At 42.9% G+C, this 15,888-nt stretch overlaps 1 protein-coding gene across 2 annotated transcripts in view; it reads left to right on the top strand.

Annotated features, from left to right (window-relative positions):
* KLHL6 (kelch like family member 6) overlaps positions 1 to 15,888 on the top strand; it is a 97,015-nt gene that overhangs the window by 59,716 nt on the left and 21,411 nt on the right. For both annotated transcript variants that reach the window (XR_008422503.1, XR_002084004.2), the window contains exon 8: positions 579 to 689. The gene's annotated coding sequence lies outside the window, so the exon portion shown is untranslated. The remainder of the gene's footprint in view (positions 1 to 578; positions 690 to 15,888) is intronic.

A 15,888-nucleotide genomic window follows, 5' to 3' on the forward strand; every position in this document is an offset into this window, starting at 1 on the left:
ACCAGTGCACCAGCTGTGGGTCAAAATGGAGTTTTGACCTTACATTCACTGCTGATCCCTCCAGTTCCCCTGCTGCGTCTAAGTAAGTGGCAATCTGATGCCTGGGCATCCTGGCCAGGGCCTGGCATCTGCCCAACTCTCCTTGGCTCTTTTCCTGCTTTTGGTGCTCCCTGCTGGTGTGTGGCATCCTCTGGACCAGCCTCCTTTTCACTGGAGATGTGGCCTTCATATAGGATCTCTATTCTCCCCTGCCTTCTATGGGCTCATGTCTCATTGTCTGTCCCCTTGGTGCTGGGAACTGATTTGGGTTAGGTCCCACCCACTCCCAAGCTGCCCAGTATCAGCCTGCCTGATTACCAGTCACTCTGGTTTTCACTTCCATGTTTTTTTGAACACCTAGGGATTTTCCTTTTCTTCTTGCATGCTTAGATGGCTCCTTTGTTTTGGTTCCTGCATGGCAGGCTACCTGGACACCCATGCCTGCCCCATCCAGTCATCCATCTGGGTCCCCAACGTGCTGTCTCCCTTGGGGTCTCCAAGCATAGAACCCTCATTACCCTTCTTGTGTTGTCCTCTAGCTATCCCAGCACCAAAGCATCTCTAAGGGTCTCCTGATTTCTGAAGTTTGGACAAAGAGCAAAAGAAGATATGAGACTTCCTGGCTACATATTCTTTAAGAAGGTTTGTGGGTAAGGAAACTTCCCTTTTCCCTTAGTAAAACTAACCCGGATCCTCCAAGTTTGGCAGTGGAGGGAGAAACTCTCCGCGGAGACAGAGAGTTGGATCTCATAGTCCCAACTGTTGTCCCTATAAGGAAAGAGTCCTATACATGGCTCTGAATTTCCCAAAGGACATTGCAGACCAGGCTGGAACAGCTGAATAAGACTTTACTGATGACTGAGAGATGATATAGGGAAATAAGCACAACTAGGAGCAATGCTCTGGATAATGAGGATAAGATTCAGCTGTCCTTGAAAAGCAGTGTTATCCATAGGAGGTGTGTGTGTGTGTGTGTGTGTGTGTGTGTGTGTGTGTGTGTTCACGTGTGGGTGGTGTGGGTGTACATGCTGTCAACAATAAAGCTGGACATAGTTAAAATGGAAAAAACAGATTTTATCCAGTAACTACTGACAGTAGAGAAAAGAGCTGAGCCCCATTCTGATTTGTGCACAGCTGACTAGGTGCTTTAAAGGGAAAATTGAGAAGGGGAGGGGATGGGGAGCTGGTGGGCACCGAAGTAAAGGCCGGGATGTGAAAAATTACAAAACACTGGTCAGTAAATGTGATTATTCCAGCTGTCTGCTGGCTGGTAGTGTTGAACTTAGGGTTGTATCCTCCCACAGAGACTGGCAGCCAGGGGCCCTGTACTTCCAGATTGTTACATTCAAAGGATGACTTTCAGGTCCTTGAGAAAGACATCCTGGGCCATAAGAGATACATACATATATCTCTCAAAGGTACAGAGGAAGGGTTTACAATCCTAAGCCCTTTTTAGTAAATGCCCTAAGAAAGGGAGGTTAGGGGCCTATCATCAGGTATTGGTTAGAACAGATGGCAAATTCTTTTGACAGTCTTGACCTTTTCCAGACAGATACACAAAAGGAGGGCATGTGTTCTTAGGCAGCCATGCTAGAGTTCTTAGGCAGCCATGCTAGGGTTGATCAAGTCTGTTAATGCAAGAGTTTGAATGGAGTGTTCACGCAAAGAATTTTTGCCATTTTCAGTGACCCAGGTATATTTGCTTCATGAAAGAGATACAATTAAAGGAATAGGTGTGCTCACCACTTGTACTGCTGGTGGGGATATTTTAAGAGTGAACTGCCCATTTTCTGCAACTTAACACAAGCCCACTGTGAGACCAGGAGTGCCAAAACCCCTCCTTCTAGAATATTCTAAAGACGACTAAAGAGAAAAATAATACTAAAACTTCTTTCAATGTACATAGGCCAGAGTGGTGTTCTAAAACATTTTGGACTATGTCCCACAGTTTCAAAATGGAAACATTTTCAATATTTTCTGTTCTGTTTTTTAAGTTTTATTTATTTATTTTGAGATAGATAGATAGATAGATAGAGAGAGAGAGAGAGAGAGAGAGAGAGAGAGAGAGAGAGAAACTCAAGCAGGCTCCACACTATTAGTGCAGAGCCTGATGTGGGGCTCAGTCCCATGAACTGTGAGATCAAGGGTCAGATGCTCAACCTACTGAGCCACCGAGGTGCCCATCTATTCCATTTTTTTAAAGTTTTATTTATTTATTTAGAGAGAGAGACAGAGCAGGGGAAGGGCAGACAGAGAGGGAGAGAGAGAATCCCAAACAGGCTCTGTGCTGTCAGTGCAAAGCCCAATATGGGGCTTGAATTCACAAACTGTGAGATCATGACCTGAGCTGAAATCAAGAGTCAGATGCTTAACTGACTGAGCCACCCAGGTGCTCCTATTCTATTTTCTCTTAAAATGCTGTTCACAACTTATTAAGGTAATTTCATCACCTGCCCATGGGTCACAAGTCACAACAAGCCACATCTGAAAAATACAAGGTGTCTGGGCACAAACCTAGACGAAGACAGGGAAGGGGTGAGGGAAGAGGAGGTTGACAAACCCTTGGTTTAACACTTACAACAGATACCAGAGGGAAAAATCTTGAGTGCATGAAGAAACCCATGAGACTGACCTTTGTAGGTAATAGTCTATTCTTTTACAACAAAAGTATAGTAATGGTAGCATCTATTGTGTAATTTCCCAGAAACATGGCACACAGCCAGAAATAGTAGACGAGACTGGGATAGTGACAAAACCAGTCTAGGAAGGAATGATGGGGTTTTTCATGATCAAAGTGCATCCTGGTAGAATGTTGCATTCCCAGAAAACTTCAACCTAGAAACCTGGAGGAAAACAATACATTATGCTTTGTTCTGGCTGAATCATAAATAGACATTGGTTGGAGGAAGTAATGGGGTTGGTCTTTGTGAAACAATGCCGCAAATGTTTATTGAGCACCTACTATATGCCAGGCACAATTCTAGGCACTAGGGCTCTACATCCACAAATAAAACAAAGCTGCTGCTCTCAAAAGCTACCATTCTAGTGAATAAAGGTCACAACAAAACAAGTATATAAATACGCCAAGTAGTGATAAATGCTGGAAAAGCAGGGTAAAGGGTACACATGCTACTTTAAACAGGGTTAGCAGATGTACTTTCTGATAGAGACAGTTATGTAGAAATTTGGGTGAAGAGAAACTGCGATGCCTGTGAATATCTGGAGGAAGCATGTTCCAAATAGAAGGAACAGCAAAACAAAAACAAACAAACAAAAAAAAAACAAACAAAAAACAAAAAAACAAACAAACAAACAAAAAAAAAACAAATAGAAGGAACAGCCAGTGCAAAGTCCCCGAGGCAGGAGGCTCAGTGTCTTCGAGAAACAGTAAAAAGGTCTGTGTGGTTGGAGTGAATTCTGAGCGTTGATAAGGAGTCTCAAGGCCACTGTAAGCACTTTGTATATGATCAGGTAAGATGATTGGTCACAAGACAAGTTTAGAAATACTGAAGATTCACCAATGTTACATACTCAAGCTTGTGGTTTACACATTCAACTGTGCTTCATTTACGGTGGCAGTTAGTAGCTAGGATCTGCTGAACGCACGGTTTTTGTGAATCCAGCAAACATTATGCTCTTTCTCCAAATCCTTGGTCTTTCTGATCCTGCCCTGTGCACTCACATCAAGGTGGGCTGGGCTGGCTCTCGCAAATGCCTAGTTACCGGAGCCTGGGGGGTGGGGCTTGGGGAAAGCCACTCAAATAACTAAGATCTTTACCATTCCCTGCATAAATAAAAATGGCAGCACTCATGCATGGACATCCTGGTAAGAAGAAGACCACTGGTGATGATATTGGTGGGGCGGGTCAAGGGGGATGGAAATAAGAACTTTTAAAGTCAGTGGCCCCCAGAAGCCTAGATGATATTTGAAAACCTCTTATCAGTAGCCCAAACTAATGTGGACTGTGATTCAGCACGTTTAAAAACAAATAAAAATCCTTAGTGGTTAAGTGCAAACCAACAATCTATTTAAAAATCTCTGTAAAATGTGTGGCAATTCACATTTTAGAAGTTAGATGCTAAAAGCATTCTTTCCAGATGACTTTAGAGATTGTGTCTTCCCAGACGGTGGCTGGAATCTTCAGTAGGAACCAAAGCTGGAGATACTGTTCCAATGTTGTCACCAGCCTCCCTGACTCCCAAGGGGGGGATATCATAGAGGCTGGGTTTTGCTGGCCTTTGTAACTACAGCATCTTACATAGAACCTGTCGCCTGGCAGAAATAACGTACGGGGTCGGGTCCTGAGGAGTTGCCACCACAGCCGTTACCACCACCATAATTGATCACCTCCCAGACACTGTACACACATTAGAAGTTTTTATTAAAACCACTGATATCTTTTGTTTGGACTGTGCAATATTTCTAAAAATTGGCAACACTGGGGGGCACCTGGGCAGCTCAGTTGGTTAAGCATCCAACTTCGGCTCAGGTCATGATCTCGTGGTTCATGAATTCAAGCCTGGCATCAGGCCCTCTGCTGTCAGCATGGAACCCACTTTGAATCCCCTGTCCCCCTCTCTCTTTGCCCCTTCTTCACCTGCTTTCTCTCTCTCTCTCAAAAATAAATAAACATTTTTTAAAAATTGGCAATACTGGGGCCATATTTCTACTTAACAAGTGTCTGGAACAGAACAGGGGATGTTCTCTTTAGAAAGGGGCTGTGTTTTCTAGTTTACCAGACTCCACTGACCCGCTTGGCCCCAGAGGCATTTGAATTTGTAGCTTCTGACATATACTATCTTGTTTAACCCTTGCACCAACTCTGTGAAGTAAATTGGTGCTTTATGGATGTGAAAACAGGCTCAGAGATGTTGAGTAACTTCTCAGGGTCAGGGCTGGACACAGGTCTGTGAGTTTCTGAAGCTGGTGATGCTTCTGCTATGTCCACTGCTGCTTGTGAGGAGGGGCCATATTGAATGCAGTGATGACATGGGACCCATGTAACTCCATGATTGTTTGATTTGAGGATTTAGATCATGTATGTCACAATTCCAGAGTCACCCTGAAAAATATAGAAATCCTTATGGCTAACACACTATGTGGTCTGTGCAAAGCCAGACACCTCTAACAAAATAACAAGGGATTGGAGATGACTTTTAAGTTGACTTCCAGCCCTGATGGACCTCCCTGCGGAGGAAGGACTGCACTTTTAAAAGGTGTCCACTTGGGGGCGAAATATGATAACGAATTCCTTAGTTACACCGTGGTGATGGGGCACAGCCAAAGACTCCCAGGGTTTATTGTCTTAAAAGGAAAGGTCTGATGGGAACTGCCAAGCCCCAAGTCTCTGTCCTCTCCTTCTAGTTCTCTGCCAGGCGTCCTGCCTCAGAATGAGCTGCTAGAGCGACCATGGCCTGTTCTCTCCTGAAGTCAATGAATCTAACACAATATTGATTGTAAGATGCCTCTTTATTTTAGACTACTCTAACAAAGGAAATATGTTACAATGCTTCAATGATAGAATTTCACACTGATTGCTCACACCAGCTTTTCTTTGCTTTGAAATTTCTTTTCTGTGTCTTCAGAGAATTGGCTGTTTACCCTGCCCTTCACTTGTATTCCTTAACCTAAAATTGGCAATCTTTAGCACATATTCTCAGTACTAAAGCATAACAGCATCATTTCCGTAGGTGATTTACAGCAGTTGCTTTTTGCTCTGCAAGAAAAATGTGGGACTGGGGTCAATCTCCCTCTAATGAATATTGATTTCCCTAATATAAAACTTATGTCCCAATGCTCTATTTCCTTGCTTTTCTGTACACGGTAACTTTTTGTTTCAGTGCCAAATCATAGCATTATTATCTTGAAGTCATTTCTTAGAAAAGCCTAGTGAGATATAATTGGCATACAACAAACTGTACATCTTTAAAGTGTACTATTTGGGGGGACCTGGCTGGCTCAGTCGGTGGATTGTGCAACTCGTGAACTCACGGTTGTGGGTTCGAGCTCTACATTGAATGTAGAGATGATTTTTAAAAAATCTTTTAAAAAGTGTACTATTTGATGTTTTGACATGTGTATACTTTCATGAAACCATCATTACAAACAAGGTAATAAAACCATCCACCTTCAAAGGTTCTCCTGCCCCTTGGGACTCCCTCCCTCTCACCCAGCCCCATCTCTCCATCAACGCTGTACAGGCAGCCAGTGATCTGCTTTCTGTCAGTGAAGATCAGTTTGCATTTTCTAGAACTTTATATAAATTGAGTCATACAACTTGTATAAAAAAAAACCCAGCTTTGTTGAGATATTACATGGGACAAAATTCACCAGATGTAAGTGTACAATCCAGTGGGTTTTAGTTCATCTACAGAGCTGTGCAAACATCACCAAAATCTGATTGTAGAATATTTTCATCACCCTAAAAGAAACTTCATGCCTCTTTGCAGTCAGTCCCTGTTCTACCCCAGCCCTAAGCAACCACTATTCTACTTTTGGCTCCATATGTTTATCTTCTCTTGACATTCCATACATATAGAATGATATAATATGTTCTGGCTGGCTTCATTCTACTGAAATGCAACAGCGATTTCAGTAGATTCCTTAATGCCCCTTACCCATTTAGCCCATCCCCCCTCCCACAACCCCTCCAACAACCCTCTGTTTATTCTCCATATTTAAGAGTCTCTTATGTTTTTGTCCCCTTCCATGTTTTTATATTATTTTTGTTTCCCTTCCCTTATGTCCATCTGTTCTGTGTCTTAAAGTCCTCATATGAGTGAAGTCATATGATATTTGCCTTTCTCTGACTAATTTCACTTAGCATAAAATCCTCTAGTTCCATCCATGTAGTTGCAAATGGCAAAATTTAATTCTTTTTGATTGCCGAGTCATACTCCATTTTATATATATACCACATCTTTACTCATTCATCCATTGGTGGACATTTGGGTTCTTTCCATACTTTGGCTATTGTTGATAGTGCTGCTATAAACATTGGGGTGCATGTGTCCCTTCAAAACAGCATACTGTATCCCTTGGATAAATACCTAGTAGTGCAATTGCTGGGTCATAGGGCAGTTCTAGTTTTAATTTTTTGAGGAACCTCCACAGCGTTTTCCAGAGTGGCTGCACCAGCTTGCATTCCCACCAGCAATGCAAAAGAGATCCTTTCTCTCCGCATCCTCACTAACATCTGTTGCTGCCTGAGTCGTTAATGTTAGCCATTCTGACAGGTGTGAGGTGGTATCTCATTGTGGTTTTGATTTGTATTTCCCTGATGATGAGCAATGTTGAGCATTTTTTCATGTGTCGGTTGGCCATCTGGATGTCTTCTTTGGAGAAGTGTCTATTCATGTCTGGTGCCATTTTTTCACTGGATTACTTGTTTTTTGGGGTGTTGAGTTGGATGTGTTCTTTATAAGATTTTGGATGCTAACCCTTTATCTGATATGTCGTTTGCAAATATCTTTTCCCATTCTGTCTGTTGCCTTTTAGTTTTGTTGATTGTTTTCCTTCACTGTGCAGAAGCTTTTTATTTTGATGAGGTCCCAGCAGTTCATTTTTGCTTTTGTTTCCCTTGCCTCCGGAGACGTGTTGAATAAGAAGTTGCCATGGCCAAGGTCAAAGAGGTTTTTGCCTGCTTTCTCCTCGAGGATTTTGATGGCTTCCTGTCTTACATTGAGGTCTTTCATCCATTTTGAGTTTATTTTTGTGTATGGTGTAAGGAAGTGGTCCAGGTTCATTCTTCTGCATGTCGTTGTCCAGTTTTCTAGCACCACTTGCTGAAGAGAAATGGATATTCTTTCCTGCTTTGCCAAAGATTAGTTGCCATACGTTTGTGGGTCCATTTCTGGGTTCTCTATTCTGTTCCATTGATCTGAGTGTCTGTTTTTGTGCCAGTACCATACTGTCTTGATGATTATAGCTTTGTAGTATAGCTTGAAGTCTGGGATTGTGATGCCTCCCTTTTGGTTTTTTTTTTTTTTTTCAAGATTGCTTTGGCTATTTGGGGTCTTTTCTGGTTCCATACAAATTTTAGGATTATTTGTTCTAGCTCTGTGAAGAATGCTGGTGTTATATTGATAGGGATTGCAATGAATATGTAGATTGCTTTGGGTAGTGTTGACATTTTAACAATATTTGTTCTTCCTATCCAGGAACATGGAATCTTTTTCCATTTTTTTGTGTCGTCTTCAATTTCTTTCATAAGCTTTCTGTAGTTTTCAGTGTACAGATTTTTCACCTCTTTGGTTAGATTTATTCCTAGGTATTTTATGGTTTTTGGTACAATTGTAAATGGGATCAGTTCCTTGATTTCTCTTTCTGTTGCTTCATTCTTGGTGTATAGGAATGCAACCGATTTCTGTGCATTGATTTTATATCCTGTCAGTTTGCAGAATTCATGAATCAGTTCTAGCACTTTTTTGGTGGAATCTTTTGGGTTTTCCATATAGAATATCATGTCGTCTGTGAAGAGTGAAAGTTGGACCTCCTCCTGGGCGATTTGGATGCCTTTTATTTCTTTGTGTTGTCTGATTGCAGAGGCTAAGACTTCCAATACTATGTTGAATAACAGTGCCAAGAGTGGACATCCCTGTCTTGTTCCTGACGTTAGGGGGAAAGCTCTCAGTTTTTCCCCATTGAGGATGATATTAGTGTTGGGTCTTTCATATTTGGCTTTTATGATCTCGAGGTATGATCCTTCTATCCCTACTATCTTGAGGGTTTTTATCAAGAAAGGATGCTGTATTTTGTCAAATGCTTTCTCTGCATCTATTGAGAGGATCATATGGTTCTTGTCCTTTCTTTTATTGATGTGATGAATCATGTTAAATTGTTTTGTGGATATTGAACCAGTCCTGCATCCCAGGTATAAATCCCACTTGGTTGTGGAGAATAAATTTTTTAATGTATTGTTGGAGCCGGTTGGCTAATATCTTGTTGAGGATTTTTGCATTCATGTTCACCAGGGAAATTGGTCTATAGTTCTCCTTTTTAGTGGGGTCTCTGTCTGGTTTTGGAATCAAGGTAATGCTGGCATCATAGAAAGAGTTTGGAAGTTTTCCTTCCATTTCTATTTTTTGGAACAGTTTCAAGAGAATAGGTGTTAACTCTTCCTTAAATGTTTGGTAGAATTCCCCTGAAAAGCCATCTGGCCCTGGACTCTTGTTTTTTGGGAGATTTTTGATTACTAATTTGATTTCCTTACTGGTTCTGGGCCTGTTCAACTTTTCTATTTCTTTCTGTTTCAGTTTTGGTAGTGTATATGTTTCTAGGAATTTGTCCATTTCTTCAAGATTGCCCATTTTATTGGCATATAATTGCTCACAATATTCTCCTATTATTGTTTTTATTTCTGCTGTGTTGGTTGTGATCTCTCCTCTTTCATTCTTCATTTTATTATATGGATCCATTTTCTTTTTGATCAAACTGGCTAGTGGCTTATCAATTTCATTAATTCTTTCAAAGAACCAGCTTCTAGTTTCATTGATCTGTTCTACTGTTTTTTGGTTTAGATAGCATTAATTTCTGCTCTAATCTTTATTATTTCCTGTCTTCTGCTGGTTTTGGGTTTTATTTGCTGTTCTTTTTCCAGCTCCTTAAGGCATAAGGTTGTGTATCTGAGATCTTTCTTCCTTCTTTAGGAAGGCCTGGATTGCTATATACTTTCCTCTTATGACTGCCTTTGCTGCATTCCAGAGGTTTTGGGTTGTGGTGTTATCATTTTCTTTGACTTCCATATACTTTTTAATTTCCTCTTTAACTTCTTGGTTAGCCCATTCATTCTTTAGTAGGATGTTCTTCAGTCTCCAAGTATTTGTTACCTTTCCAAATTTTTTCTTGTAGTTGATTTCGAGTTTTATAGTGTTGTGGTCTGAAAGTATGAACGGTATGATCTCGATCTTTTTGTACTTACTTAGGGCTGATTTGTGTCCCAGTATATAGTCTATTCTGGAGAACATTCCATGTGCACTGGAGAAGAATGTATATTCTGCTGCTTCAGAATGAAATGTTCTGAATATATCTGTTAAGTCCATCTGGTCCAGTGTGTCATTCAAAGCCATTGTTTCCTTGTTGAGTTTTTGTTTAGATGATCTGTCCATTGTTGTGAGTGGGGTGTTGAAGTCCCCTACTCTTATGGTATTAATATCAATGAGTTTCTTTATGTTTGTGATTAATTGATTTATATATTTGGGTGCTTTCATATTTGGCACATAAACGTTTACAATTATTAGGTCTTCTTGGTGGATAGACCCCTTGATTATGATATAATGCCCTTCTGCATCTCTTGTTACAGAAAGTACTTTATTTTAAAGTCTAGATTGTCTGACGAGTATGGCTACTCCGGCTTTCTTTTGTTGACCATTAGCATGATAGATGGTTTTCCATCCTCTTACTTTTAATCTGAAGGTGTCTTTAGGTCTAAAGTGGGTCTCTTGTAAACAGTGTATAGATGGATCTTGTTTTCTTATCCATTCTGTTACCCTATGTCTTTTGATTGGAGCATTTAGTCCATTGACGTTTAGAGGAGTAATGAAAGTGATGAATTTATTGCCATTATGTTGCTTGTAGATTTGGAGTTTCTGGTGGTGTTCTCTGGTCCTTTCTAGTCTTTGTTACTTTTGGTCTTTATTTATGTTGTTTTTTTCACCTTTTCTCCCTTCAGAGAGTCCCCCTTAAAATTTCTTGCAGGGCTGGTTTAGTGGTCACAAACTCCTTTAATTTTTGCTTGGCAAACTTTTTATCTCTCCTATTTTGAATGACAGCCTTGCTGGATAAAGAATTATTGGCTGCATATTTTTCTTATTCAGCACACTGAATATATCCCACCTCTCCTTTCTGGCCTGCCAAGTTTCTGTGGATAGGTCCGCTGCAAACCTGATCTGTCTTCCCTTGTAGGTTAAGGACTTTTTTCCCTTCCTGCTTTCATGATTCTTTCCTTGCCTGAGTATTTTGTGAATTTCACTATGATATGCCTTGTTGATGGTCGGTTTTTGTTGAATCTAATGGGAGTCCTCTGTGCTTCTTGAATTTTGATGTCTGTGTCTTTCCCCAGGTTAGGAAAGTTTTCCGCTATGATTTGCTCACATAACCCTTCTACCCCTATTTCTCTCTTTTCCTCTTCTGGGACCCCTATGATTCTGATGTTATTCCTTTTTAATGAGACACTAATTTCTCTAATTCTTAAATTGTGCTCTTTTGCCTTAATCTCCCTCTTTTTTTCTGCTGCATTATTCCCCGTAAGTTTATCCTCTATATCGCTGATTCTCTGTTCTTTCTCATCCATCCTTGCCGCCGTGGCCTCCATTCGAGATTGCAGCTCAGTTATAGCATTTTTTATTTCATCCTGACTAGATTTTACTTCTTTTATCTCCACAGAAAGGGATTCTACTCTATTTTTGACTCCAGCTAGTATTCTTATTATCATGATTATAAATTCTGGTTCAGACATCTTGCTTGTATCTGTGTTGATTAAGTCCTTGGTTGTCATTTCTTCCTGCTCTTTCTTTTGGGGTGAGTTCCTTTGTTTCATCATTTTTAAGGGAGAAAAGGAATTAATGAGGAAAAAAATTAAAATTAAAAATATATTAAAATTTAAAAATTAAAAACAAATACACACACATTCGAATAAATGATGCTAAATCCTAGGTGTGTTTTGGTCTGGGTGTTGAAAGGGGCCTGATAGATTAGAGAAAAAAGGGGAAAGAAAAAAAAAGGAAATCGTTTGAAAATTTGAAAAAAATGAATACACTGAAGTAGACTAAAATGAAGTGATGGAAATAAAATAGAATTTGAAAAAATTTGCAGGAAAGTAAAAAATATAGTAGAAAAAATTAAAGAAAATATTTTTAATAAAAACTGAAAATAAAAATGAATTTTTCTCTTTCTGTATTCAAGAAAAAGAAAATAAACGAAAAAGAGAAAAAAGGAAAAAGAAAAAAAAGAAAATTTAATAGATGGACCAGCGAACAGACTGAAATACGACTGAAATTACTTCATTTTCCCCTAGAAGTCAAACTATGAAGTGCTTTATAGTCCATAAACTAATCAGGTTGAGAGACTTGTGTTCCTGAAGAGTGAGGTTGGCCCAGTTGGGCAGGGCTTAGTGTAACTGCTCCGTTCTCCGCTAGATGGCTCTGCTTAGCTTACTGGGGTGGATTCTTGTGGTGCTTGTAGGTGCGTTTGCTCATGCGTGGGAGCGGTGAAAATGGTGTCGCTCAGCTACCGGTCTCTAGTATGGAAACTCTTCTCCTGGATCAGCAGTCGCGCACCTGTTCTTTGTCTCCAGCTTCTGTCCACTCCCCGCTTTTACACAGTCCGTGACCAAGCCCCAGAGAGCTCCTCCCTCCTGAGTTTTGTCTCAGATGCGGCTGTTTTTCCCAACCCTTTACTTCTGAGGGACTGCGGCTTTGACCCGTTCTGCCCCTCTGCAGGAGAGTCTCACCGAGCAATGGCCAGGTGCCAGCCGCACCCAGGAACATTTGTGGGTTTGTGCTGCTGCCGATGCCCACAGACTGTGGCTGGGTGCCAGCTCCGCCCAGAAAAAAATCACGAGATAGTGTAGCAGCAGCGTTTCAGGGATTATGGAAAATCACAACACGCATCTGGCACCAGGCTTCACCCTTAATGACCTTGTTCCAGCACCAGTGAATGTGGTTTTCTCCTGGGTCAACTGGGGCCTTGCCTTTGGGGGACCCACACGGCCTCTACCAGGTGTCCTCCCAGTAGGGGAACCATCTCTCCCCGCGTGGCCTGAAGAACCCCAGACCCCACTCTGCTCCTGGGGATTCGCCCTTCCCACCAGAGCACCGCCAGGTATGGAGCTGCAGAGTTGCAGCCTTTGCGCTCCCCTTGTTTATGGTCTTAATGGAATTTAAACCCTCTCCTTTCTCCTTTCTCCCTTTTTAGTTCAGTCCCTGAGGCTGCTTCCACTTTCTCTCCAGCTGCTTTTGGGGAGGGGTGCTTTTCCCATATTCTCCTCACTGTCTCTGTCCTCTCTCTGCACGCAAAGCACCTCTCTGCCCTCCGCGGCTTCTTTCTCCTCAAATTCACCTCTCCGCGCCATGTTCCTGCTGAATTCTGTGGTTCAGGGTATGCAGATTGTTGTGTTAATCCTCAGATCAGTTTTCTAGGTGTTCAGGATGGCTTAGTGTTGGTCTGGCTGTATTTCATGGACGTGAGACACACAAAAAACTTCTATGCTGTTCTGTCTTCTTGGCTCCTCCTTCATTCCTTTTTTTTTTTTTAAGTTTATTTATTTTGAGAGTGAGAGCATGAGCTGGGGAGGGGCAGAGAGAGAGAGAGAGAGAGAGAGAGAGAGAGAATGTGGCAGGCTCTGTGCTGTCAGAGTGACTTGAGGCTTGATCTCACCAACTGTGAGAGTGTGACCTGAGTCAAAATCAAGAGTTGGATGAGGCGTCCTGTCTGTAGCCATGCTGAACTGATCTGTCCAGGAAGTGGATCCTCCAGCCCTTAAGTCTTCAGATGACCACAGCCCCAGACACTGGCTTTACTGGACTCTCAGGAAAGACACACCTAGAACCACTTAGCTGAGCCACTCGCAGAAACCATAAGATAATAAATGTTTGTCGTTTTAAGCTATGAAGATTTAGGGAACTTACAGCAAGAGATTACAATATATGGAGTGAAATGTGGAGGGCAGCGGAGAAACTGGCTCAGGGAAACTGGCTTCCACTGCCTTCCTCCGGATGTGACTCAGGGACATCTGCAGTAACGCCCAGAGACTCCTCTTTAGGGTGGTCATTCAACACGATCCCCTTATGCCCAGAGCAGGCAGTGAGGACAAGGAATGGCAGTCTTGCTGAAAGGCTGTAAGGGAGGAATGGAGAAGACTTGCCCTTGACCACCTACCATGGGAACAGAAGGGTTGAGTCTCCAGGGGCTGTGGCCTCAGTGTCCCAGACAAAGTCAGGCCGGCAGGGCTGGGGTGGGGTGAAGGGTAGTGGCCAGGGACCCAAGAGCCACCCACTGGGAGGTCAGGGGTGAGGCCAGGCTCTGAGGCCTCTGGCAGCCATGGAGCACTCAGGGCCTGGGGCTGGCAGGGCTGGGGGACAATGTGGGAACTGGGAGACCTGACAGCCAGTTCCAGCCATTCCACAGTAAGTGGCACCTGGGGTAAAGTGATGACCAGTCACTGGTGGCTGCTTTCCTCTCCCTCCTGGGGGCCCTGCCGCAGGGGGACGGGGTCTTCAGCCTGGCGCAGGGCTGGCACAGAGGACCTCTCACACACTTGGCCACACATTGACTGCATTATTTCAGGGTCGTCTGGGCCATTTCCTGTCTCCAGGAAGGATCTGTCTGAGCCTGGAAAGAGAATCGACCCTCCCAGCGCTGACAATATCCAGATACCCCCTCCCTGCTGGGGACTGTCAGCACACAGGGTACCCCAGGTGAGGGTGGAGGACACCCTCAGTTTAGTCCAGAGTTTTCCATACTCCTTAGAGATGCCAACATCGCGTCCACACAGACTACATTTCTAAAAGGAAAACTGTTTGTGGAACAATATTACCCTTACAGGTATGATATCCTCATCTGATCTATTCTATGCTATTATTCTATTCTACTTTATTCTATTGTGTTCTATTCTATCCCATTCTATTCTGGGACACAGAGGAGGAGAGGGGCTGTGGAGGTGGTGGGTTCACAACAATCCCCTCACAACAAGACCCTTCGAGGGAGAGTTTCTTCTGACACAGCCCGCAGCTGCTCTGGGTGAGCCCTCACTCATCTCCCCCTTGGGCCCTGGGGCCCTTGGCAGCAGTGACTATACCCTATTCACCCAGCATCCCCCGCGGCTCCTGGAAGGAGCTCAGAATTCTCAGGACCCGCAAGTCTTCCTTTGACTGAAGGAGAACGTCCTTCAGTCAAAGCTGGAAATGTGGGGGCCAAAAGTGCAGCTCACAGGATGAGTTTTGCCAAATCTTTGTCATTTGCATATTTAATCCCTTCCTCCTGGATCCACTGGCCATGGGCTCCTAGGGGTCTTAGGTACTATAGCGGTGACAGCACTATGGAGACCCGAGAATTTTGGGCTCAGGGTCTGGCAGGTCATATGAGTGAATAAAGGAAAGACCCCTCTGCCCAGTGGCAGGAGCAGGGGCTTTGGAGTCAGTGAGACCGAGTGCAGTTCTGACTTTGCCACTCACTCACTAGCTGTGTGATCTCGGGAAAGCCACTTAACTTCTCTGAGCATCAGTTTATCTCTAAGATGGGGGGGTGATACTACCTATTTGCAGGGTTGGGGTGAGGATTAGCAAAAATGCATATAACATAGAGCACCTGGGAATTCAAAAATAGCACATGCTGTGATTATTATTAGTGATAATTACAACCACACTAGAGGGTCTCAGGACCACTCTGGATACTTCAGGTGTGCTGTCATTACTGAGTTTTGGGGGAGATGAGGCTGCTATTGTTTTCATCCTAGACAAAAAGGAAATACTCATAAACACCCAGGGGAGGAAGCTGGTTATGTTTGTCATGAACAGCCTTAGTAATAAAAGGAGAGGAAAAACACACTCAGACACACACACACATACACACGCACACACACGCACATGCACACACACAAACCAAGAACATGGGCCCTTGCCAAGCATTTATCCTGGTTGCAAAGGATAGTGGCATTCTTGAAAAATGAACGGAGTGACTCTGATCCTGGCCAGTGTCTGTCCAGCAGTCCGTAGGGAAGACATAACCCTGGTCTCTGGTGGAACTCACAGTCCTCACGCCAGAATAAACACCAAGTGTGCTGATAGAGAAGGACCAGATGAATGAGAATGGTGGGGCATGAAAATTCATGCTGGTAAGACCTGGGGAGCATT

This window comes from Panthera pardus, unplaced genomic scaffold (assembly GCF_024362965.1).
Source record: "Panthera pardus isolate Hobbes unplaced genomic scaffold, ASM2436296v1 HiC_scaffold_16, whole genome shotgun sequence".
In the NCBI taxonomy this organism is placed as follows: domain Eukaryota; kingdom Metazoa; phylum Chordata; class Mammalia; order Carnivora; family Felidae; genus Panthera; species Panthera pardus.